This window comes from Symphalangus syndactylus, chromosome 14 (assembly GCF_028878055.3).
Source record: "Symphalangus syndactylus isolate Jambi chromosome 14, NHGRI_mSymSyn1-v2.1_pri, whole genome shotgun sequence".
Lineage (NCBI taxonomy): Eukaryota > Metazoa > Chordata > Mammalia > Primates > Hylobatidae > Symphalangus > Symphalangus syndactylus.
Window position 1 is genome coordinate 9,427,107 of NC_072436.2, and position 23,636 is coordinate 9,450,742.

Below are 23,636 nucleotides of genomic sequence, written 5' to 3' on the forward strand. Positions count from 1 at the left end.
AGAGTGGTTTGTCGGGTATAGAGTTTTGTGGGGTTTTTTCATTTTGTTTTGTTTTGAGACAGGGTCTCTCTCTCTGTTGCCCAGGTTGGAGTGCAATGGCATGATCACAGCTCACTGTAGCCTTTACCTTCTGGGCTCAAGCTATCCTCCTTCCTTAGCCTCTCAAGTGCTGGGGCTATAGGCATGCACCATCGTACTCAGCTAATTTTTTTAGAGGGGTCTCTTTATATTGCCCAGGCTGCTCTCCAACTCCTGGACTCAAGTGATGCTCCCACTTCAGCTCCCAAAATGCTGGGATGACACGCATGAGCCACAGTGCCCCGCCCAGTTTTACGAGATGAAAGAGTTATAGAGATGGATGGTGGTGATGATCGCATAGTAATATTTAGTACTTAACACTACTAAACTGTACACATAAAAATGATTAAGATGAGGCCAGGCACAGTGGCTCACACCTGTAATCCCAGCACTTTGGGAGGCTGAGGTGGGTGGATCACCTAAGGTCAGAAGTTTGAGAACAGCCTGACCAACATGGTAAAACCCGATCTCTACTAAAAATGCAAAAATTAGCCAGACATGGTGGCACATGCCTGTAATCCCAGCTACTCAGGAGGCTGAGGCAGGAGAATCGCTTGCACCGGGGAGGTGGGGGTTGTAGTGAGCCAAGATCACTTCATTGCACCCCAGCCTGGGTTACAAGAGCAAAACTCCAACTAAAAAAAAAAAAAAAAAAAAAAAATTAAGATGGGTGGACACAGTGGCTCATGCCTGTAATCCCAGCACTTTGGGAGGCCCAGGCCGGCGATCAGCCTGGACAACAGAGGGAGATCCCATCTCTACAAAAAATTTTTAAATTAGCCAGGCATGGTGGCTGTTGTTCTAGCTACTCGGGAGGCAGAGATGGGAGCGTGTCCGGAATTGGTGGGTTCTTGGTCTCACTGACTTCAAGAATGAATCCACGGACCCTCGCGGTGAGTGTTACAGTTCTAAAGGCGGCATGTCCAGAGTTTGTTCCTTCTGATGTTCGGATGTGTTCGGAGTTTCTTCCTTCTGGTGGGTTCGTGGTCTTGCTGGCTCAGGAGGGAAGCTGCAGACCTTAGCAGTGAGTGTTACAGCTCTTAAGGTGAAAAGTCTGGAGTTGTTTGTTCCTCCCGGTGGGCTCGTGGTCTCACTGGCTTCAGGAGTGAAGCTGCAGACCTTCACGGTGAGTGTTGCAGCTCATAAAAGCAGTGTGGACCCAAAGAGTGAGCAGTAGCAAGATTTATTGCAAAGAGCGAAAGAACAAAGCTTCCACAGTGTGGAAGGGGACCCAAGCGGGTTGCCGCTGCTGACTCAGGCAGCCTGCTTTTATTCTGTTATCTGGCCCCACCCATGTCCTGCTGATTGGTAGAGCCGAGTGGTCTGTTTTGACAGGGCGCTGATTGGTGCGTTTACAATCCCTGAGCTAGACATAAAGGTTCTCCACATCCCCATCAGATCAGTTAGATACAGAGTATCGACATAAAGGTTCTCCAAGGCCCCACCAGAGCAGCTAGATGCAGAGTGTCCATTGGTGCATTCACAGACCCTGAGCTAGACACAGGGTGCTGATTGGTGTATTTACAATCCCTGACCTAGACATAAAGGTTCTCCACATCTCCACCAGACTCGGGAGCCCAGCTGGCTTCACCCAGTGGATCCTGCACCAGGGCTGCAGGTGGAGCTGCCTGCTGCACTCGCACTCCTCAGCCCTTGGGTGGTAGATGGGACTGGGCGCCATGGAGCAGGTGGTGGCACTCGTGGGGGAGGCTCGGGCCGCACAGGAACCATGGAGGTGTTGGGAGGCTCAGGCATGGAGCGCTGCAGGTCCCGAGCCCTGCCCTGTGGGAAGGCAGCTAAGGCCCAGTGAGAAATTGAGCGCAGCGCCGGTGGGCTGGCACTGCTGGGGGACCCAGTACACCCTCCACAGCCGCTGGCCCAGGTGCCAAGCCCCTCATTGCCCAGGGCTGGTAGGGCTGGCTGGCTGCTCCAAGTGCGGGGCCCGCCAAGCCCACGCCCACCCAGAACTCCAGCTGGTCCACAAGCACTGCATGCAGTCCTGGTTCCCGCTCACACCTCTCCCTCCACACCTCCCTGCAAGCGGAGGGAGCGGGCTCCCACCTTCGCCAGCCCAGAAAGGGGCTCCCACAGTGCAGCGGTGGGCTGAAGGGCTCCTCAAGTGCCACCAAAGTGGGAGCCCAGGCAGAGAAGGCGCCGAGAGCGAGCGAGGGCTGCGAGGACTGCCAGCACGCTGTCACCTCTCAGGAGGATGGCTTGAGCCTGAGGTTGAGGCTGCAGTGGGCCATGATGATATGTCCGGAATTGGTGGGTTTTTGGTCTCACTAACTTCAAGAATGAAGCCACGGACCCTCGCAGTGAGTGTTACAGCTCTTAAGGTGGCGTGTCTGGAGTTTTCCTTCTGACGTTAAGATGTGTTCAGATTTCTTCCTTCTGGTGGGCTTGTGGTCTCGCTGGCTCAGAAGTGAGACTGCGGACCTTCATGGTGAGTGTTACAGCTCTTAAGGCGGCGCATCGGGAGTTGTTGTTCCTCCCAGTGGGTTCGTGGTCTCGCTGGCTTCAGGAGCAAAGCTGCAGACCTTCCGTATGAGTGTTATAGCCATAAAGGCAGTGTGGACCCAAAGAGCGAAAGAACAAAGCTTCCACAGTGTGGAAGGGGACCCGAGCGGATTGCCACTGCTGGCTCGGGCAGCCTGCTTTTATTCTCTTATCCGGCCCCACCCACATCCTGCTGATTAGTAGAGCCGGGTGGTCTGTTTTGACAGGGCGCTGATTGGTGCATTTACAATCCCTGAGCTAGACATAAAGGTTCTCCACGTCCCCATCAGATCAGTTAGATACAGAGTATCAACATAAAGGTTCTCCAAGGCCCCACCAGAGTAGCTAGATACAGAGTGTTGGTGCACTCACAAACCCTGAGCTAGACACAGGGTGCTGATTGGTGTATTTACAATCCCTGAGCTAGACATAAAGGTTCTGCAAGGCCCCACCAGACTCAGCAGCCCAGATAGCTTCACCCAGTGGATCCCGCACCGGGGCTGCAGGTGGAGCTGCCTGCCAGTCCCGCGCCGTGTGCTCGCACTCCTCAGCCCTCGGGTGGTCGATGGGACTGGGCACTCAGAGCAGAGGGCAGTGCTTGTCGGGGAGGCTCGGGCTGCACAGGAGCCCACGGAGGCGGAGGGGGGAGGCTCAGGCATGGCGGGCTGCAGGTCCCGAGCCCTGCCCTGCGGGAACGCAGCTAAGGCCTGGTGAGAAATGGAGTGCAGCGCCGGTGGGCTGGCACTGCTGGGGGACCCAGCACACCCTCCGCAGCCGCTGGCCCAGGTGCTAAGCCCCTCATTGCCCGGGGTGGGCAGGGCCCACCGGCCGCTCCGAGTGCAGGGCCCGCCGAGCCCACACCCACCCGGAACTCATGCTGGCTCGCAAGCACCGGGCACAGCCTGGGTTCCCGCCCGCCCCTCTCCCTCCACACCTCCCCACGAGCTGAGGGAGCCGGCTCCGGCCTCGGCCAGCCCAGGAAGGGGCTCCCACAGTGCAGCCATGGGCTGAAGGGCTCCTCAAGTGCCACCAAAGTGGGAGCCCAGGCAGAGGAGGCGCCAAGAACGAGCGAGGGCTGCGAGGACTGCCAGCACGCTGTCACCTCTCAATGGCACCACTGCACTCCAGCCTGGGTGACAGAGCAAGACCACATCTAAAAAAAAAAAAAAAAACAAGATTAAGATGGTAATTTTATGTTATGTGCATTTTGCCACATTTAAATTTTTAAAGGAATGAAATACTCTTGAAAACATTATGCTGGGTCAAAGAAGCCAAACACTAAAGGACAAATATTGCAGATTCCATCTACATGAAATGTCCAGAATAGGCAAAGCCATAGAACCTGAAAGCAGATTCATGGTTCCAGGGCCTAGGGACAGGAGGAATGGAGGATAACCACTAAGGGGTATGGAGTTTCTCTTGGGGATTCACATGGTTTGGCTGTGTCCCACCCAAATTTCATCTTGAATTGTAACTCCCACAATTCCCACGTGTCGTGGGACGAATCCTGTGGGAGGTGATTGAATCATGGGGGCGGGTCTTTCCTGTGCTGTTCTCATGATCGTGAATGAGTCTCACAAGATCCGATGGTTTTATTTTTTATTTTTATTTTTTATTATTTTGAGATGGAATTTTGCTCTTTTTGCCCAGGCTGGAATGCAATGGCATGATCTCAGCTCACTGTTACCTCTGCCTCCCGGGTTGAAGTGATTCTCCTGCTTCAGCCTCCCGAGTAGCTGGGATTACAGGCGCCCATGATGACACTGGGCTAATTTTTTTGTGTTTTTAGTAAAGACTGAGTTTCACCATGTTGCCCAGACTGGTCTCAAACTCCTGACCTCAGGTGATCCACTCGCCTTGGCCTCCCGAAGTGCTGGGATTATAGGCATGAGCCACCGCGCCGAGCCGATGTGATGGTTTTAAAAAGAGGAGTTTCCTTGCACAAGCTCTCTCTCTCTGCCTGCTGCCATCCATGTAAGATGTGACTTGCTCCTCCTAGTCTTCCGCCATGGCTGTGAGGCCTCCCCAGCCACGTGGAACTGTAAGTCCAATAAACCTCTTTCATTTGTAAATTGCCCAGTCTCAGGTATGTCTTTATCAGCAGGGTGAAAACGGACTAATACAGGGGTGATGGAAATGTTTTAACTGGAAAGTGAAGTTTGCACAATGGTGAATATACTAAGAATTTATAAATATACTAAAAACTACTGAATTGTACACTCTAAAGGGGTGAATTTTATGTGAATTATATCTCAGTTTTTTTTTTTTTTTTTAATGAAGTAACTTGCCCATGATTACACAATTAGTAAGAAGAGTCGGGATTTGAACCCAGACTCCCTGGCTGCCCTGTGCTCTGACATCTTAACAGACATGGTGTGTTTGTTAACATGGAGGACCAGTGCTGAATAAATGTCACATCTCTGATGAGAGCTTAATAAAGAGAAAACACTTAGGGAAGAAAGACTCAAACCCATACTCGGATTCCCACGGTGAAGACAGCCCTCATTACTGCCGGCCACCAAACCCTCCCAAGGGCCTCTGACATATTATTTTGGGCACTTAAACCTTTCCTCCTAGAATATGGGTCATAAGCCCTTTCTCTCTCCCATCTTCTCTCCTCTGATGACAAAGAATCTTAATTAAGTGTCCCTTGGCTGCTGGTTTAATTTGATAAATATATAATTGAAGCATGTTAATAAAGCCATCCATCATCCCAGATCTCAGCAGTTCTTTGAGCTGAAGGCTCTACTTTTTTTTTTCCCTAAATCAATTTTTAGGATGATAATGAATTGGGTCTTGTTCAGGAATATCAGAGAACACAGGGACTCAGTGAGATGTCAGTGGGGGCTGCTGGAGACCCAGGAAAAGGGAACATCTCCAGGGACCTCTGCTCCCATTCTCCCGAACTCTCTTTCTCTCTTTTTTAATTTTTTTCTTGAGACAGCGTTTCGCTCTGTCACCCAGGCTGAAGTGCAATGGCGCGATCTCAGCTCACTGCAACCTCCACCTCCTGGGTTCAATTGATTCTCCTGCCTCAGCCTCCTGAGTAGCTGGGATTACAGGCGCCCGCCACCACGCCCAACTAATTTTTTGTTGTTGTTTGTTTGTTTGTTTTTTGTTGTTGTTTTTGAGACGGAGTCTCGCGCTGTCACCCAGGCTGGAGTGCAGTGGCGTGATCTTGGCTCACTGCAACCTCTGCCTCCCGGGTTCAAGTAATTCTCCTGTCTCAGCCTCCCGAGTAGCTGGGACTACAGGCGCCTGCCACTACACCTAGCTAATTTTGTATCTTTAGTAGAGATGGGGTTTCACCATATTAGGCTGGTCTCAAACTCCTGACCTCAGGTGACCCACCCACCTCAGCCTCCCAAAGTGGTGGGATTACAGGCATGAGCCACCGTGCCCAGCCTAATTTTTGTATTTTTAATAGAGATGGGATTTCACCATGTTGGCCAGTCTGGTCTTGAACTCCCAACCTCAGGTGATCCGCCCGCCTCAGCCTCCCAGAGTGCTGGGATTACAGGTATGAGCCACTGCACCTGGCCCCTGCCCCCGAACTCTCTTACAGAACCCCATAATGCCCACCCCGCCCCTCCTCTCCACACCTTCCCCCCACCTACCCCACCTTGTGGCCCATCCCCCGCCTCCGCACCTGGCCCCAACCCCTCTGCCTGTTCCTCTAACTGCCAGGCCCAAGCCCTTATCAGGTCCCTCTCCCACCTCCTCACCCAGCTTCTAAAACTGCCCCCCTCTTACTTAGTTCCACTCTCTCACTCCGTGGAATAGAAGGCATTTTGTGTGACTTGCAAGTCTCAGAGAAGCCAGGCCTAGCTCCTGCGCTGTGCTCAGCCCCACCAGGGGCACCTGAGCCCCAGGCATAGCTCATCCAGCCCTAGACTTACCCTTGGCCGAGCTCAACAGCCTTGGGCGGTAGGATGTCCTGACTGTCCTTAGCGGCTCTTGCCTTGAAGGAAGAGTTGAGTCAACAAGGTAGGGACCACTCAGACATGTAGGGGCTGCCCTCCAAGCTCCCTGTCCTGAGTTGTCCAAACTTCTGTCTGCCTCAGGGCTACTGGCTGTCCAGGGACCTGGATGGCTCAGCATCATTCTCTTCCAAAAGGCCCCTCCTTGGCTTCCTGACAATCCGGCCTGTGATATTTGAAGCACGCAGAAATACCACTTGCACATGGTTGAGAAAAAGGTCATCGCCTCACACTGAGTGCGTGGTCAGCTCACGCTGCGGTAACAGATCAAAGACCAGGGGCTTAAATGACGGGCATCACTTTCTCACAGGTCTGGCAGCCGGAAACCCAGGATCAAGGTGTTGGCAGATCTGAAGGCTACTGAAGGATTGTCTTCCTGGCTTGCAGGTGGCGTCTCCCTGTTGTATCCTTACTGGTGCAGAGTGGAGCGGAAGCAAGCTCTCTCTTGTCTTTTTATAGGGGCTTTCATCCATGTACATAGGCTCCACCCTTTTGACCTAATTACCTCCCCAAGGCCCCATATTCAAATACTGTCACACCAGTTGAGGTTTCAACATATGAACTTGGCGGGGGCAGAAGGCAAACATTTCAGCCATAGCCCTGAGCTAACCCTAAGACTCCCCAGCATAGCGGGGAGGTTGCAGTGAGCTGAGATCACGCCACTGCACTCCAGCCTGGGCAACAGAGCAAGATTCTGTCTCAAAAAAAAAAAAAAAAAAAAAAAGACTCCCCAGCGAAGTATCTTATGTAAAAGCACAGACTTTGGATCAGACAGCCCTGGGTGCACATCTCAGCACTGCCGCTTACAGGTGCATGGGCTGGAGCACCTCTCCCGCCTGGCTGGGCTTGGCCTCCTCAACCGTATAAATGACGTACATCATAAGGCTGGGCTCAGCTGCTCACACCTGGCGTCTCAGCACTTTGGAAGGCCAAGGTGGGAAGATCGCTGGAATCCAGGCATTCGAGACCACCCTGGGCAACATGGCAAAATAAAAAATACAAAAATTAGCCAGGTGTGGTGGTGCGCACCTGTGGTCCCAGTTCCTAGGGAGGCTGAGGTGGGAGGATCACTTGAGCCCAGGAGTTCGAGACTGCGGTGAGCCATGATTGTGCCATTGCACTCCAGCCCAGGTGATGGAGCAAGACTGTCTCTAAATAAGTAAATGAATGATGTCATTAGATCACATCCCTCCAGCTGGGCGCAGTGGCTCACACCTATAATCCTAGCACTTTAAGAGGCCAAAGTGGGCAGATCACCTGAGGTCAGGAGTTCAAGACCAGGCTGACCAACACGGAGAAACTCAATCTCTACTAAAAATACAAAAATTAGCTGGGCATGGTGGCGGATGCCTGTAATCCTGGCTGAGGCAGGAGAATTTCTTGAACCTGGGAGGCGGAGGTTGCAGTGAGCCGAGATCGCGCCATTGCACTCCAGTTTGGGCGACAGAGGGAAACTCCATCTCAAAAAAAAAAAAAAAAAAAAAGTACCTCCCTGCTCGGGCCGTGGTGAGGATTATGGGGCACTGAGCGGGGCCTGCAAATGTAGCTTTCAGGATTAATACCTCATAGGGGAGCCCAGGGTTCTGGTGCCTTCTGTCTTCCTCCACAGCTAAAACCAAAGCCTTGACAGCCACCAAGATCTGTCCTCCGGGTGCTGAGGCCCCGCTTCTCCTTCTAATTTGGTGGTTTTATCAACCAAGTCCAGAGTCGTCCTCAGGCCTAATGGGTAGAGATGAGAATATTCTTCATTCCTGTTTCTTAGAGAAAGCAGACACTGCCTGGAGGGACCTGAAGTAGATGGGCTTGCAGTTGGCTCCCCGGGTGACACTGACGCTTCCCTCAGTGCAATCCATCTGTGAGCAGTGCAGTCTGGAGATGCTGCAGGCCTGAGGTTAATGGCAGACTCTGTCATTTCCTTGTACATTTTGCAACTACAGTTATTTGTAAGACACTGCTGGGAGTTTGCTCCTAAGTGCTATTTTGGTTGATTGCTGGTCAGGTGTATATATGGTGCATGACTGCATTTAATTGGCATGATGGTGTGCACTGTTGACTTACGCCCTTTGATGTCTGGAACCTGGGAAAGCCAGGGACCAACCAGGTCAATGAGTGGAGACACGGGGCCCCAGTGTGCGCTTGGCCAGTGCACCCAGAGCTCCAGTCCCTCTAGAGTTCACGGTAATTATGGACAGAGCACTTCCCCCTAAGCTGAACCTTACCAGAGCACACTCTGTTTCTTGTTTAAAAAAAAAAAAAATCAAGGAGAAATTCACATAACATAAAATTAACCATTTAAAAATATACAATTCAGCCAGGGGCAGTGGCTCACACCTGTAATCCCAGCACTTTGGGAGACCGAGGCGGGTGGATCACCTCAGGTCAGGAGTTCGAGACCAGCCTGGCCAACATGGTAAACCCTGTCTCTACTAAAAATACAAAAATTAGCCAGGCGTGGTGACATGCACCTGTAATCCCAGCTATTCAGGGGGCTGAGGCGGGAGAATCACTTGAACCCCGGGGTGGAGGTTACAGTGAATCGAGATTGCGCCTACTTCACTCCAGCCTGGAGACAGAGCAAAAGTCCGTCTTGAAAAAAATAAATAAAATAAAATATACAATTCAGTAGCATTTAGTACATTCACTTTTTTTGTGCAACCACCACCTCTATCTCCAAAACATGTCATCATCCCAGAGGAAGACTCCATTCCCACTAAGCAGCCACCCCTCATTCTCCCCTCCCCCCCAGCCCCTGGGGACCACTAACCTGCTTTCTGTCTCTATGATTTACCAATTTGGGATATCTCACATACATGGGATTATAAAATATGTGCTCTTTTATGCAGTTTTCTTCTTTTTTTCTTTGAGACAGGGTCTTGCTCTGTCACCCATGCTGGAGTACAATGGCATGATCACGGCTCACTGCAGCCTCCACCTCCTGGGTTCAAATGATCCTCCTACCCCAGCCTCCCAAGTAATTGGGACCACAGGCATCCACCACCCAGCCTGGCTAATTTTTTTTTTTTTGAAAGACAAGGTTTTCCTATGTTGCCCAGGCTGGTCTCAAACTCTTGAGCTCAAGCAATCCTTCTTCGTTGGCCTTCCAATATGATGGGATTACAGACATGAGCCGCCCATGCCCGGCCTTTTGTGTAATGTTTTCAAGGTTCATCTACATAGTAACAGATATTAGAGCTTCATTCCTTTTTATGACTAAATAATATTTCACGGTATGGCTACACCACATTTTGTTTATCCATTCATCAGATGATGGACATTTGGGTTGTTTCCACCTTTTCACTACTGTGAATGATGCCCTGGCTCTCCACCACCACCTACTCCTTCTCCTCCCCCTCCTCCCCTTGTCCTCCTCCTCCTCCTCTTCATTTTTCTCCTCCTTCTTATGATTATTCTTATTTCTCTCCCTCGTCCTCATCTCCTTCCTCCTCCTCCTCATCTTCTTCCTCTTCCTCCTCCTTCTTTCAGTTAAAAATTTTGGCTGGGTTAAATAGCTCATGTTTGTAATCCCAGCACTTCAGGAGGCAGAGTTGGGAGGATTGCTCGAGCCCAGGAGTTCAAGACCAGCCTGGGCAACGTAGTGAGACTCCCATCTCTACAAAAACTCAAAAACGTAGCCAGGCATAGTGGCATGTGACTGTAGTCACAGCTACTCAGGAGGCTGAAGTGGGAGGATCACTTGAGTCTGGCAGGTTAAGGCTGCAGTGAGCTTTGATCACACCATCACACTCCAGCCTGAGTGACAGAGTGAGACCCTGTCTTAAAAAATAATAATAGTAAAATAAAATAATTTTGTTTGAAAAAGTAATACTTGTACACAGTACAAAATTTAAAGGGCCCTCACAGAGCATATGGTGAATTGTCTCTTTTCCACACCTGCCCCCCACAGCCATCCAGTTCCCCTCCAGTTTCTTGTACCTTCCTGTATCCTTAGCAGTGTTTGTAATGTGAGGCAACAAACACTAACACAGGCACTTCCTGCTTTGTGGGTTGAATGTTTGTGGAAAGCATCTGGAAGAGCTGTTCAGTTAGAAAGAGTTCATTCTCTCCCTGGCTAGAACCGCCCCCCACTGAAGAAAGAATCCAAGCCTCAAGTTAAGACCCATTATGGAGGTGTTAGGAAAATTTATCCAGAGTGGTAGAAATGGTATGAACACAGCAATAAATTAAGAGTCAGCTGTGGCCAGGCGCAGTGGCTCACGCCTGTAATCGCAGCACTTTGGGAGGCCGAGGCAGGTGGATCATATGAGGTCAGGAGTTCAAGACCAGCCTGGCCAACATGGTGAAACCCTGTCTCTACTAAAAATACAAAAATTAGCCAGGCGTGGTGGTGGGTGCCTGTAATCCCAGCTACTTGGGAGGCTGAGACAGGAGAATCACTTGAACCCGGGAGGCAGAGGTTGCAGTGAGCTGAGATCGTGCCACTGCACTCCAGCCTGGGCAACAGAGAGCAAAACTCCGTCTCAGAAAAATAAAAATAAAATAAAATAAGTCAGTTGTGAAGATGGGAAGACTAATTAGCAGAGGGAGAGCCTCTTCAAAACAGGCACGGAGAGCCCCATTCAACAGCTGTGCCTTAAGTACAATGGGAGGTCCCCATGGCAGGGAGGAAGTCAAGGGTCACGACTGGAAGAAAAGTGAGCTAAGAGGAAAGCAACCCCACAGTTGATCATTTACTTAGGGGAGCCGGGCCAGGTCCTGACTGAGAAAAGACCTCATGGACTTGAGGCCCAGCGCTGCTATCTTTAAAACAGTCCACCCGTGAGGTCAGCTCTCAGCTGGCTTCTGGGAGCTTGGCACTTGAACCACTCCTCCATTCCTGGCTGATAAGGGTGACACTGTGCCTAGCCTGTGTATGCAAACAATATGGGTTAGGATAAATAACTGCTTTTTTTTTTTCTTCATTTATTTATTTATTTTTGAGACAGGGTCTTGCTCTGCTGCCCCGGCTGAAGTGCAGTGGTGTCATCTTGGCTCACTGCAACCTCCGCCTCCCAGGCTCAAGTGATCTTCCACCTCCTGAGTCGCTGGGACCACAGGTGCATGCCACCATGCTGGGCTAATTTATTTTATTTTATTTTTGTACAGATTGGATCTTGTTATGTTACCCAGGCTGGTCTAGAACTCCTGAGCTTAAGCAAGCCTCCTGCCTCGACCTCCCAAAGTGCTGGGATTACAGGCGTGAGCCGTTGAACCTGGCCCAACACCTGCTTTTCTTATGGGAGGGTTTTTTTTTTTAAGTTGCTCAGTAGGGATTGCCCATGTGACCAGCCCTTGGGTGCTGAGTCTCTAAGGGGTATCCCTGGGCGGACATATTGCACATGTGTTTTTCTTGGCTGGGGAAGGGGCATGCTCTGTGAGCACCCTCGAGGGAAGGAGGAAGCCCCTGATAGCTGTAACAGAATTCTGTAGACTCCACTGGATCCCATGAGCCCTTCTCGCAAACCACCAAGTGTGTGGCCGTCCCAGGGACCGCCACAACCAGGACCAAAAGGAAAGATGGAAACTGAGTAGCAATCTAACAAAAACTGTCTCGGGAATCAAGGATCAGTTTGTGCTATATTTATGGGTTGCCTTGGTTACGAATAGTCAAAAAATTTAGAACCCCCGTGGGCTTAGCAGAGCAGTCATGAAAGACTGGCCTGGGTGAGGTTCGTGATGAGAGAATGCAGAACAGGACCTAGGAGAGGCATTGCAGAGAGTTAAGCCCTCACAGAACTGCCCAGCATCCCAGGTCACAGGTCCGGCACGGCTGTACTGTCTGCTGTTTGGGGACCACCAGCCATTCTTCACTGTTAACACAGGAGCACCCCACAGCAGCCTGACCACATCCCCCACTCCAGGCCATCCCTGCTCATGTCATGGCCCTTTTCCAGGGCTGTGATTCCAATCTGTCCTGCAGGGGGTCTTCTGGCGACTTGTCTCCATATCCGTCCCCCTTCTCTCTTCCCCAGAATACATTCAGTCATTAGTGATTCCTCCTAAGGGCAAATCTCCCGGGCCTGAGGCCTGTCAAAGAGGAGCCCCACCTGCCTCTTGTCTTGGTCCACAATGCATTTAGGGCATGACGACTTTGCAGTGACCTTCAGAAGGTCTCTACAATAAGAGTGCCCAGCAGGCACGACTGTGACCATGGAGGTTATGGCAAGAGTATGACTCAGAGTTCCAGAGGGGCCGGGAGTCATCGGAAGCTCTGCACAAGCTCCACTCCTGCCTCTGGCATCACAGAACAGATGATCTGGGGACAGGCACACTCCAGGAAACACAAGCTGAACTCAGCTGCTCCTGCCCTGATGGGACACCTATTGATTTTCTGAGATCCTTGTAGAAATGGTGCACTGTGTGCTCTGTGGGCTGGGGAAGGGGTGTAAGCTTAATTGCTAATCCTGACCAGTCTCTCCTGTTTGAACACACACAAGCACACAGACACGTTCCCATGTGCACACCTGGCACCTGCATGGGTCGACTGGCTGTGATGCAACTGAGTCCCCTTCCCCAGGAGGCCACCAGATGTCCCCACCTCCAGGGTCAGGCCAGCAAAGGGGCCCACCTTCACTTGACCACCCCGACTGCCGGTCCTGGAGCTGGGTTCCTGGAGGGGCTTCCTCAGAGGCAGAAGTGCTTCCTGCCTCCCAAACAGCAGCCACATGGCTCCCTCCCAGCCGAGGATGCTAAAGAGCCACAGACCATGTGCCTCAACCAGCAGAAATCTGTTATTTCACAATTTTTCTTTTCTTCTTTTAGAAACAAGAGTCTCGCTCTTTTGCTCAGGCTGGAGTGCAGTGGTGCAATCATGGCTCACTGCAGCCTCAACCTCCTGATCTCAAGCTATCCTCCCACCTCAGCATCCAGAGTAGCTGGGACCACAGGTGCATGCCACCATGCCCAGCTAATTTATTTTTTTTTAAAAAGATGGGGTCTCAGCTGGGCGTGGTGGCTCATGCCTGTAATCCCACACTTTGGGAGGCCCAGGCTGGTGGATCATCTGAGGTCAGGAGTTTGAGAACTGCCTGGCCAACAGGCTGAAACCCTGTCTCTACTAAAAATACACAAATTAGCCAGGTGTGGTGGCACACACCTGTAGTCCCAGCTACTTGGGAATCTGAGGCAGGAGAATCATTTGAACCCAGGAAGTGGAGGTTGCAGTGAGCCAAGATCGCGCCACTGCACTCTGCCTGAGTGACAGTGAGACTCCGTCTCGAAAAAAAAAAAGAAAGAAAGATGGGGTCTCACTATGTTGCCTAGGTTGGTCTCAAACTCCTGGCCTCAAATGATCCTTCTGCCTTGGCCTCCCAAAGTGCTGGGATTACAGGCAGGAACCACTCAGCCCAGCAATTTTTCCATAATTCTGAAACCTAAAAGTCCAAGTTCAAGGTGTTAGCAGGGTTGGGTTTTTGTTCACGCCTCTTCCGTTGGCTTGCATGACCTTCACCTGGTCTTCCCTCTGTGTCTGTGTCCCTCTTCTTATAAGGACACCCATCGTGTTGGATAGCGCCAATTTTCACTTAATTACCTGTTTTATTTTATTTTGAGACGGAGTTTCACTCTTGTCGCCCAGGCTGGAGTGCAGTGGCGCAATCTCGGCTCACTGCAACCTCCGCCTCCCAAGTTCAAGCGTTTCTGTTGCCTCAGCCTCCCAAGTAGCTGGGATTACAGGCGCCGCCACCATGCCCGGCTAATTTTGTATTTTTACTAGAGACGGAGTTTCAACTGTTGGCCAGGCTGGTCTCAAACTCCTGACCTCGTGATCCACCCGCCTTGGCCTCCCAAAGTGCTGGGATTAGAGGCATGAGCCACCGCACCTAGCCTAATTACCTCTTTTTTCTTTTTTTTTTTTGAGATAGAGTCGCGCTTTGTTGCCCAGGCTGGAGTGCAGTGACATGTGATCTCAGCTCATTGCAACCTCCGCCTCCTGGGTTCACACGATTCTCCTGCCTCAGCCTCCCGAGTAGCTGGGATTACAGGCACATGCCACCATGCCCGGCTAATTTTTGTATTTTTAATAGAGAAAGAGTTTCATAGAGACGGAGTTTCACCAGGCTGGTCTTGAACTCCTGATACCCCCACCTCAGCCTCCCAAAGTGCTGAGATTACAGGCGTGAGCCACAGTGCCTGGCCCTAATTACCTCTGACCCTGTCTCCAATGGTCACATTCTGAGCTACGGGGTTTGGGGTTCTAACATACGAATTTGGTGAGGGGAACACAATCCAGCTCTTAAAAGGTGCCCACTCATAAAACTGCCACCCAGCAGCAAAAGGGTTAAAGGCAGAAGCCGGGTGGGGTGGAGAGCCGGGGGGAGTGTGTGTCTGCATTAAGTAGATTAAGGGGGAGGGACTGCTCCAAGCCTCAGCTATAATTAGAGAAATTAAGGGCTCCTGCCTTATCATTAATGGGGAGTGTGCTGGTGCTCCGGGGAAGTTTGGGTTTGCTGCTGCTGGGATCTGTAATAAGGGGAGGAAGTGGGCCGACTCCAGCCAAGGTGCTTGGTGCTTGGCTGAGAATAGACCTGCGTATACATGAGACCATCCTAAGGTCTCTGGGAGCGCAGCCTGCAAGCCTCCAGGTTCCCCCAGCCAAAGCCCACCCCAAGTGATCCCCCCACCCTCTACCAGAGAAGCACTGGCCGGTCCAGCTCCGACTGGTCAGGGCACTCAGCCCCTCTCCCCACAAACAGCGCAATTTGCTGCCTGAGCTACAAGAGGTGTTTGTTTGAAACATGAAGGTACTGAAGGACTGATCGAGGTGCCCTGGACCCACTGGGTATAACGGGAAACTAGTCCCTTCCGGAGGACGCTGCTGGAGGGGGTGGGGTCGGGTCCAATAAGGAGCAGAGTGGAACCCCCTTGCGTGGCTGCATCAGAGGCCACCCAGGGGCCACAGCACGAGCAGTCACAACTTCATCGTGGGGGTAGTGATGACCTCCCTTGCTCACAAATTCCAGCTTTTGTCTTCCTTCTACCCTTCACTCAAAAGACCGGAACCGGGGGAGGAAAAAAGGGAGTGTCCTGGGGCAAAGGGAGACACAACCCTCCACAGACATGGGTCGGTGGGTGGGGGGAAACAAAAGGAGAGAGAGAGGGGGAGAGACTGAGAGGCAGAGGGAGAGAGAGAGGGAGGGAGAGGCAGAGAGAGAGGGAGAGACAGGGAGAGGGGGAAGGGAGAGACAGAGGCAGAGACAGAGGCAGAGAAAGAGGGAGAGAGAGACAGAGAGAGACAGAGAGAGGGAGAGACAGGCAGAGGGAGAGGGAGAGAGACACAGAGAGGGAGAAAGAGAGAGAGAGAGGCAGAGAGAGAGGGAGAGAGACACAGAGAGAGGGAGAGACAGGCAGAGGGAGAGGGAGGAAGAGGCAAACAGAAAGGGAGAAACAGAGAGGCGGGGGGGAGGGAGAGACAGAGAGGCAGAGAGAGAGGGAGAGAGACAGAGAGGGAGAAAGAGGGACAGACAGGCAGAGAGACAGGGAGAGAAAGAGAGGAAAGACAGAGAGGCAGAGAGAGAGACAGAGAAAGGGAGAGGGACAGAGAGAGAGGGGGAGGGACAGAGAAGCAGAGAGAGAGAAAGAGGCAGAGAGAGAGAAAGAGGCAGAGAGAGAGAGAAAGAGGCAGAGAGAGAGAGAAAGAGGCAGAGAGAGAGAGAAAGAGGCAGAGAGAGAGAAAGAGGCAGAGAGAGAGAGAAAGAGGCAGAGAGAGAGAGAAAGGCAGAGAGAGAGAGAAAGAGGCAGAGAGAGAGAAAGGCAGAGAGAGAGAAAGGCAGAGAGAGAGAGAAAGGCAGAGAGAGAGAGAAAGAGGCAGAGAGAGAGAAAGGCAGAGAGAGAGAGAAAGGCAGAGAGAGAGAAAGAGGCAGAGAGAGAGAAAGGCAGAGAGAGAGAGAAAGGCAGAGAGAGAGAGAAAGAGGCAGAGAGAGAGAGAAAGAGGCAGAGAGAGAGAAAGAGGCAGAGAGAGAGAGAAAGAGGCAGAGAGAGAGAAAGGCAGAGAGAGAGAGAAAGAGGCAGAGAGAGAGAGAAAGAGGCAGAGAGAGAGAAAGAGGCAGAGAGAGAGAGAAAGAGGCAGAGAGAGAGAGAAAGAGGCAGAGAGAGAGAAAGAGGCAGAGAGAGAGAGAAAGAGGCAGAGAGAGAGAGAAAGAGGCAGAGAGAGAGAGAAAGAGGCAGAGAGAGAGAAAGGCAGAGAGAGAGAGAAAGAGGCAGAGAGAGAGAGAAAGAGGCAGAGAGAGAGAAAGAGGCAGAGAGAGAGAGAAAGAGGCAGAGAGAGAGAGAAAGAGGCAGAGAGAGAGAAAGAGGCAGAGAGAGAGAGAAAGAGGCAGAGAGAGAGAAAGAGGCAGAGAGAGAGAGAAAGAGGCAGAGAGAGAGAAAGAGGCAGAGAGAGAGAGAAAGAGGCAGAGAGAGAGAGAAAGAGGCAGAGAGAGAGAAAGAGGCAGAGAGAGAGAAAGAGGCAGAGAGAGAGAAAGAGGCAGAGAGAGAGAGAAAGAGGCAGAGAGAGAGAGAAAGGCAGAGAGAGTCGGAGAAACAGAGGGAGAGAGAAGGAGAAAAGAGACAGAAATAGAGACAGAGAGGAAACGAGAGGGCGGGGAGAGGAGAGAAAGAGACTGACTGAGGGAACAGAGGGAGTCAGGGAGAGGAGGAGGGAGAAAAGGAGAGAGAGGAAGACACAGGTGGGGAGAGAGGGAGGTAGAAAAGGAGAGGGAGGAAGGGACAGAGAGCTTGGTTCAGGGAGGCCAACAAGACTGTTTTACCAGGAACACAGTGATGAGAACAGAGCTGTGGCCTGGAGGGGCTGATGCTCCCTGTGGAAATCACTTCATCAGAGGGGCTGAGTGCTCGCTACATGGAAGACAACGTGCTGTGCTAGTGAGTGTTGGGACAAGACCTCTCTGAGGAGATAACACTGAATTCACACTAGAGTGAGAAGGAGACACAAAGGTGCAGGGGGGTAGTTCCAAGCAGCAAATGCAGGAGCTCTAGGTGAGGGTCAGCACTGGGCACTGGAGGGGCAGAAGGCCAGGGTGCCTGTATTGGTGGGTTCTTGGTCTCACTGACTTCAAGAATGAAGCCTCGGACCCTCGCAGTGAGTGTTACAGCTCTTAAGGTGGCACATCTGGAGTTGTTCATTCTTCTGATGTTTGAGTTTCTTCCTTCTAGTGGGTTCGTGGTCTCGCTGGCTCAGGAGTGAAGCTGCAGACATTAGCAGTGTTACAGCTCTTAAGGTGGCACGTATGGAGTTCTTCGTCCCTCTCAGTGGGCTTGTGGTCTCCCTGGCTTTAGAACTGAAGCTGCAGACCTTCGCGGTGAGTGTTACAGCTCATGAAAGCAGCGTGGACCCAAAGAGTAAAAGAACAAAGCTTCCACAGTGTGGAAGGGGACCCAAGCGGGTTGCCACTGCTGGCTCGGGCAGCCTGCTTTTATTCTCTTATCTGGCCCCACCCACGTCCTGCTGATTGGTAGAGCCAAGTGGTCTGTTTTGACAGGGCGATGATTGGTGCATTTACCATCCCTGAGCTAGACATAAAGGTTCTCCACGTCCCCACCAGATCAGTTAGATACAGAGTATCGACATAACGGTTCTCCAAGGCCCCACCAGAGCAGCTAGATGCAGAGTGTGGATTGGTGCACTCACAAACCCTGAGCTAGACACAGGGTGCTGATTGGTGTGTCTGCAAACTTTGAGCTAGATACAGAGTGCCGATTGGTGTATTTACAATCCCTGAGCTAGACATAAAGGTTCTCCACATCCCCACCAGACTCAGGAGCCCAGCTGGCTTCACCCAGTGGATCCCGCACCGGGGCTGCAGGTGGAGCTACCTGCCGTCCCGTGCCGTGCGCTCGCACTCCTGAGCCCTTGGGTGGTCGATGGGACTGGGCACCTGGAGCAGAGGGTGGCACTCGTCGGGGAGGCTCGGGCCGCACAGGAGCCCATGGAAGGGGTGGGAGGCTCAGGCATGGGGGGCTGCAGGTCCTGAGCCCTGCCCTGCAGGTAGGCAGCTAAGGTCCGGTGAGAAATCGAGCGCAGCGCCGGTGGGCTGGCACTGCTGGGGGACCCAGTACACCCTCCGCAGCCGCTGGCCCAGGTGCCAAGCCCCTCATTGCCCGGGGCCGGCAGGGAGCTGCTCCGAGTGCAGGGCCTGCCAAGTCCACGCCCACCCGGAACTCCAGCTGGCCCACAAGCGCCGCGCGCAGCCCCGGTTCCCGCTGGCGCCTCTCCCTCCATACCTCCCTGCAAGCCGAGGGAGCCGGCTCCCGCCTTGGCCAGCCCAGAAAGGGGCTCCCACAGTGCAGCGGTGGGCTGAAGGGCTCCTCAAGTGCCACCAAAGTGGGAGCCCAGGCAGAGGAGGAGCCAAGAGCGAGCGAGGGCTGTGAGGACTGCCAGCATGCTGTCACCTCTCACCTGGACCCCAGGAAACTAGAAAGGGAAGAAGGAGATGGGGTGGGAGAGCTGAGCAGGCCAGACCACAGAGCAGCTGGGATGGATTCTGGTTGCAGTTGGGGGTGCAGGGAGCGAGGTGCTGGGATTTGTGCTATAGCCGGGTCACTCTGGCTGCTGGGCTGGGGGACACGGGAGAGGAGTGGGGAGGCAGACAGCTGGGAGGGCCAGCCTGATCCAGAGTGGGCTGAGGCAGTGGGGGTGGAGGGAAGTGTAGGTTGGGATATGTCTGGAGGGACGAGCCCAGGTGACCGGCTCAGGGCAGGAGACAGAAGGAAACAAATGCAACTCCTGAATCTGGAGGCTGAGCAGTGGCAGGTGCCGTTCTCTGCGATGGGGAAGGTGGGATCAGAGAATTTCCACGTGCTCAATCCATGTGCCTATGAGGCACCCAGGAGAGGTGTCAAGAAGAGATGGATCTCATGGGGGCTCAGGGGAGGTGTCAGCGCAGGGAACAGAAATGCAGAAGACAGCGGCAGATGCTCTACAAAGGCACGGCACAGGTATTAACAGCCTCCTAGGAGGCGTTGTCCAGCACCGCAGCCAGCAGCCACTGTGGCTATTTAAATTTAAATTCATTAAAATGAAACTAAAAGGAAACTTCCCGCCGGATGCAGTGGCTCACGCCTGTAATCCCAGCACTTTGAGAGGCCCGGCGGGTGGATCACCTGAGGTCAGGAGTTAGAGACCAGCCTGGCCAATATGGTGAAACTGTCTCTACTAAAAATACAAAATTTAGCCGGGCATGGTTGCGTGTGTTAGGTAACAGGGGTACCTTAATGGCGCCGGTTCCGGGTTCTTCTCTCCTCCTTGACCGGGCACTGTCTGAACCCACCAAAGGAGGGCCAATCAGAAAGAAGCATCTCCCGCCTTCCCTTGGGCCCGCCCCACGTAGGCCCAAGGGATATAAAACCCAGCACACCAGCAGCTCTCTCTCTCTCCTCTTCTCCTTTCTCTCCTCTTATCTCTCTCCCCCGCGTGACCTGACCTCTACCTCTCCAATAAAGGTCTCTTGGCTGCCACCGGTGTCATCTCTGACTAGCCTGTCGCCCTTCATTTTGGTACCATGACTCGGATCGGGATTCCCCACCTTTAGGTGGGACCCCGATCCCTTCCCAGGCTCAGTCTAGACCTCCGGCCAGCCTTCACCCATTTTCCTGTTCGCGGAGCTCTTTGCCCACCACTGGCCTCATCTCGGTAAGTTTTCCCCTCCCGGGCCTACCTCTCGGGCAAATCGCCAGACCCTAGCCACTCCCGTGACGGACACATTTTGCCCGACGCCCTTACGGCAGTGGTGGGCCCCTATCATTCACTTCCCCCTCGGCCTGCAGGGAACGGAGTTTTCTCCCTCTCCTCCTCGCGTCTCCGGCCTGGGCCCCTCTCCTTCACTTGTTAAAATCCTGGTACCAGGTGACCCACGGCCTCCCGCCTCTCAGAGGCTCCTCAGTCCTTCCATTTCGGTGAGGATCCATCCGGAGGCTCTGACTCACTCCGCGGCAAGCAGCCAGCAGGGGACGCCCTGCCTAGCTCGTCACCGTCTATTCCTTCCTCTCATTATGGGAGGCTCTGCATCCCTGCCGGCCGACTCCCCCCTACAATGTCTTTTAAATAATTTGTCGGCCCTTGGCCTCGCCTCAGACATCAAACCAAAACACCTAATTAAATGTTGCACTCAAAACTGGCCCACCTATGCCCTAGACAACCAAAACAAATGGCCTCCTTATGGCTCTCTCCATCCTGATCTTCTTCGGGATCTCTACAACTACTGGGTGCGAACAGGAAAATGGGTAGAGATCCCATATATTCACGGCTTCTTCCTCCTACGGGACACACCTAACCTCTGCCTCCCTTGCGAACCCCAACAGCTCCTTGCCGCTCTTAAACTGCCAACCCCTCCCTCTGCCCCCGACTTCGACCCAGCCGACGAGCCCCCCCCATACCACCACCCTCCGCCCCGCCTTCCGGCCGCAGGCCCAGATCAACCAGACGCCCCTCCCAGCGGCGCCTGCCCGCCCCCCACCAACTGCACCTACACCACCACTCCTCCAAACTTCCCAGCCCCCGAAGGCTGGTGCAATGGCTCCCTACACAAGTCTATCAACTCTTCCACTGGTGGCCCCTGTGTTCCCGTCACTCTCTTTCCCCAACTCACCCTATTACCCTTCTCTAAAGGCTCATCAGCACACCGACACAAGAGAGCAGTTTTCCTACCATTCATTCTCGGGCTATCCCTCACCACCTCCCTACTAGGCTCAGGACTAGGGGCTGCCTCCCTAGGTTACAGCGTGTCTCAGTTTTCCGATCTCAAGATTCCACTTTACAGCGTCAAATCACATCCCTAGCAGGGGTAACACTTCAAACCGCCGAGCTCCAGATTTACTCACCGCTGAAAAAGGCGGTACTTGCATCTTCTTACAAACATTAAAACTTACATAACATTAGGAAGAAACTAATAGGGGCCAACTCGTCCCCATCATTGTGGGACACCCTAAAGACCCCCTCCTAGCCTGGATCCTCCCATTTCTAGGCCCTCTCATGGGTCCTCTTGTGCTCTCCTTCCGTGCCTTCTCAAAGTCATGAGACAGCAAGTCTCATCCATCTCTAACCAAACCTTTAACCAGCTTTTCCTTAGACATTACCAACTCCTAGCAACCAGCGAAGAAGCGGCTGACTCCAGAGACAGACTCTGAGCGCCACGTCTCGGTTCCACCAGTTCCTAGACAATCTCCGCAAAGACTGCCGGCTCATCACAGACCCCTCCCTGCCCCTTGGCTGGCTACAAGGAACATTCACGGACTTCACAACTGAGGAGATGTTCGCATACAGCGCCCTACTGCTTGGCTTATACTCCTGCTGTGCCCCGTACACAACCCCCACAGTCCTCCCATACGCCTCCCCACGACGCCCCCGCTCAGCAGGAAGTAGCCAGATGAACTACAACGCCCATTTCCCCACTTCTTAAGAAACAAAAAAGGGAGGAATGTTAGGTAACAGGGGTACCTTAATGGCGCCGGTTCCGGGTTCTTCTCCCCTCCTTGACCGGGCACTGTCTGAACCCACCAAAGGAGGGCCAATCAGAAAGAAGCATCTCCCACCTTCCCTTGGGCCCACCCCATGTAGTCCCAAGGGATATAAAACCCAGCACACCAGCAGCTGTCTCTCTCTTCTGTCTCTCTTCTCTTCTCCTCTCTCTTCTCTCTCTCCCCCACGCGACCTGACCTCTACCTCTCCAATAAAGAGCTCTTGGCTGCCACCAGTGTCGTCTCTGACTAGCCTGTCGCCCTTCAGCGTGCACCTGTAATCCCAGCTACTCGAGAGGCTCCGGCAGAGGAGAATCGCTTGAACCCAGGAGGCAGAGGTTGCAGTGAGCCAAGATCGTACCACTACACTCCAGCCTGGTGACAGAGGGAGACACTCTGTCTCAAAAAAAAAAAAAAAAAAAAAAAAAAAGGAAACCGGTTTCCCAGTCACACTGGCCACCTTGCACATGGCTCATGGTTACTGTGTTGCATAGCACGGAGAGAGAACATCTCCAACATGGCAGAAAAATCTGTTGGGGCCGGGCATGGTGGCTCACGCCTGTAATCCCAGCACACTGGGAGGCGGAGGCGGGCAGATCACTTGAGCCCAGGAGTTTGAGACCAGCCTGGGCAACATACTGAGACCCCCATCTCTACAAAAAATTAAAAACCTAGCCCAATGCAGTGGTGCATGCTTGCAGTCCCAGCTGCTCAGGAGGTCGAGACATCAGTGAGCCGTAATTGTGCCACTACACTCCAGCCTGGATGACAGAGCAAGACCCTGTCTCAAAAACAAAAAAAAAAGCACCTCTGTTGGACCACGCTAAGACAGAAAAGAGAGCCACGAGCTGAGCCAGGCACAGGCCAGCATTGAGTGCTCAGAAACGACACCTGGAAAATGTGCTGTCTGGGGGGCCTGGAGCTGAGAGGTGAGGTCACTCATCAGAGACCTTGTCAAAGGCCAGCTCAGTGAAGAGTGGAGTGGACCGAAGTGAGCGGAGGGGGGGAAGTGTAGACCATGAGAGGAAAGAAATAAGCATCAGGCCGGGGGCGGTGGCTCATGCCTGTAATCCCAGCACTTTGGGAGGCTGAGGCAGGCAGATCAAGAGGTCAGGAGTTCAAGACCAGCCTGGCCAACATGGCGAAACCCCGTCTCTACTAAAAATACAAACATTATCCAGGCACAGTGGTGCGTGCCTGTAGCCCCAGCTCCTCAGCGCAGGAAAATCACTTGAACCCGGGAGGCGGAGGTTGCAGTAAGCCGAGATGGCGCCACTGCACTCCAGTCTGGGCAACAGAGCAAGACTGTGTCTTGAAGGAAAAAAAAAAAAAAAAAGCATCAGCTCAAGGGTGGTCACCTGGGGGTGTCATCATCACAGGAGGAAGGACTGGAGTCTTCAGGCCTCTATGCCATTGACTGTTCACGGCCTGGCTGACCCCTTTCTCAGGATGTCCTACAACAGCTGGAGCCCAGAGGACAGAGCCCAGGCTGAGAGTCAGCAAGCGGAGGGGGCACTCTGCCCTGAAGCCCGGGCTCACTCCCTGCACTGTGAGTTAAAGATGGCACTGAGCTGTCTTTCTGCTTATTCTAGATCCAGTTTCACTGACGCTGGCCATGTCCCAGGCCAGGCCCTT

At 52.9% G+C, this 23,636-nt stretch overlaps 1 protein-coding gene across 6 annotated transcripts in view; it reads right to left on the reverse strand.

Annotated features, from left to right (window-relative positions):
* MFSD11 (major facilitator superfamily domain containing 11) overlaps window positions 1-23,636 on the reverse strand; it is a 134,664-nt gene that overhangs the window by 8,919 nt on the left and 102,109 nt on the right. Inside the window, exon 15 of one of the 6 annotated variants that reach the window (XR_010115512.1) lies at window positions 803-3,727. The exons of 4 other annotated variants lie outside the window; for them this stretch is intronic. The gene's annotated coding sequence lies outside the window, so the exon portion shown is untranslated. Of the gene's footprint in view, window positions 1-802; window positions 3,728-23,636 lie in introns of those variants that run through there. One more of the 6 variants, XR_010115514.1, reaches the window with a different exon arrangement.